A 2,799-nucleotide genomic window follows, 5' to 3' on the forward strand; every position below is an offset into this window, starting at 1 on the left:
TCAGCATTCAAGAGTCTCTCATGGTTTGCCTCTCTCCCTTTCCCCCACCATTTCCGCCCTTCTTCTCCCCCTTGTTCCTCCGTCAAGTTCCTCCTAATCCTCCTATACGTGCAAACATATGGTATTTGTCCTTCTCTGCCTGACTTATTTCGCTCAGCATAACACCCTCAAGGTCCATCCATGTTGCTACACATGGCCAGATTTCATTGTTTCTCATTGCCATGTAGTATTCCACTGTATAGATAAACCACATCTTCTTGATCCATTCGTCCGTTGATGGACACTTAGGCTCTTTCCATGATTTGGCTATTGTTGAGAGTGCTGCTATAAACTTTGGGGTACATGTGCCCTTATGCATCAGCACCCCTGTATCCCTTGGGTAAATTCCTAGCAGTGCTATTGCTGGGTCATAGGGGAGTTCTAGTGTTAATTTTTTTGAGGAACCGCCACACTGTTTTCCAGAGGGGCTGCACCAGTTTACATTTCCACCAACAGTGTAGGAGGGTGCCAGTTTCTCCACATCCTCACGAGCACCTAGAGTCCTCTGATATGCTCATTTTAGGCACTGAGACTGGTGTGAGGTGGTATCTCAGTATGGTTTTGGTTTGTATTTCCCTGATGAAGAGGGACGCTGAGCATCGTTTCATGTGTCTGTTGCCATTTTGTCCGTTGTCGTCCAACGGTTGCCTATTAGTTTTCTGGATTGTTTCCTTTGCCGTGCAGAAGCTTTTAATCTTGAAGAGGTCCCAACAGTTCATTTTTGCTCTTGATTCCCTTGCCTTTGGAGATGTGTCAAATAAGAAATTGCTGCAGTGGAGGTCAAGGAGGTTGTTTCCTGCTTTCCCCTCTAGGGTTTTGTTGGTTTCCTGTCTCACATTCGGGTCCTTTATCCATTTTGAGTTTATTTTTGTGTATGGTGTGAGATAGTGGTCTAGTTTCATTCTTCTCCCATCCAAGTACTAACCAGGCCTGATCCTGCTTAGCTTCCGATATCAGACAAGATCGGGCGCGTTCAGGGTGGTATGGCCATAGACTAGTTCATTCTTCTGCATGTTGCTGTCCAGTTCTCCCAGAACCACCTGTTAAGGAGGCTCTCTTTTTTCCATTGGATACTCTTGCCTGCTTTGTCAAAGATTAGTTGGCTGTACATTTTTGGGTCCAAATCTGAGTTCTCTATTCTATTCCACTGGTCTATGTGTCTGTTTTTTTGCCAATACCATGCTATCTTGATGATTACAGCTTTGTAATAGAGGCTAAAGTCTGGGATGGTGATGCCTCCCGTTTTGGTTTTCTTCTTCAATATTACTTTGGCTATTCGGGGTCTTTTGTGGTTCCATACAGATTTTAGGATAGTTTGTTCTAGTTTTGAGAAGAATGCTGGTCACTTTTGATTGGGATTGAATTGAATGTGTAGATTGCTTTGAGTAGTAATGACATTTTAACTATATTTATTCTTCCAATCCATGAGCATGGAATGTTTTTCCATTTCTTTGTAAGACAAAAAGTTTCAGCACGGCAAAGGAGACAATCCACAAAACTAAATAGGCAACTGACAGAATAGGAAAAGATAGTTGCAAATGACATATCAGATAAAGGGCTGGTATCCAAAATCTATAAGGAACTCACCAAACTCCACACGTGAACAATAAATAATCCAGTGAAGAAATGGGCAGAAGACATGAACAGACACTTCTCCAAAGAGGATATTCAGATGGCCAACAGACACATGAAGCGATGCTCAAGGTCACTGATCATCAGGGAAATACAAATAAAAACCACACTGAGATACCCCTTCACACTAGTCAGAATGGCTAAAATGAACACACCTGGGGACTACAGATGTTAGTGAGGATGTGGAGAAACAGGAAGCCTTTTCACTGTTGGTGGGAATGCAAACTGGTGCAGGTGCTCTGGAAAACAGAGTGGAGGTGCCTCAATAAGTTAATAATAGAACTCTCCTATGACCCAGCAATAGCACTGCTAGGAATTTACCCAAGGGATACAGGAGTGCTGATGCATAGGGCACATGTACCCCAATGTTTATAGCAGCACTTTCAACAATAGCCAAATCATGGAAAGAGCCTAAATGCCCATCAACTGATGAATGGATCAAGAAGATGTGGTTTATCTATGCAATGGAGTGCTGCATGGTAATGAGAAAGAATGATATCTGGCCATTTGTAGCAATGTGGATGGAAGTCGAGGGTATTATGCTAAGTGAAAAAAGTCAGGCAGAGAGACAAATACCGTATGTTTTCACTCATATGTGGAACAGGAGAAACTTAATAGAGGACCATAGGGGATGGGAAGGGGAAATTATAGCTAAGGAAAAGGATGGAAGCAAACCATAAAAGACCCTTAAATACTGAGAACAAACTGAGGGTTGATGGGGGATGAGGGGGTGGGGAAAGTAGGTAATGGGTATGGAGGAGGACAACTGTTGGGACGAGCACTGGGTGTTGCATGGAAACCAATTTTACAATAAATTATATTCAAAAAATAAAATGGTCAAATATGAGTGCCTAATCTCTCCTACAAACATAACTTTCTTATTGCCTTCCTTTTCTCTTTTAGTTGCTGGATCAAGTAACTGACATCATTTTTCGTCTTCTTTCTTTTTATTTATTTATTTATTAATTTTTTTAAAACTTTAAATTAAATTTCATTAGTTAAATAGAGCGTAATTTAGTTTAAAGTGTACAATATGGGTGTTCAACACTTTTATACCATAACCAGTGCTCATCACAACAAATACACTGCTTATTCACCATCACCTATTTCTCCCTTGCCCCCAACTAC

This window comes from Hyaena hyaena, unplaced genomic scaffold (genome assembly GCF_003009895.1).
Source record: "Hyaena hyaena isolate Hyena2069 unplaced genomic scaffold, ASM300989v1 scaffold_1083, whole genome shotgun sequence".
In the NCBI taxonomy this organism is placed as follows: domain Eukaryota; kingdom Metazoa; phylum Chordata; class Mammalia; order Carnivora; family Hyaenidae; genus Hyaena; species Hyaena hyaena.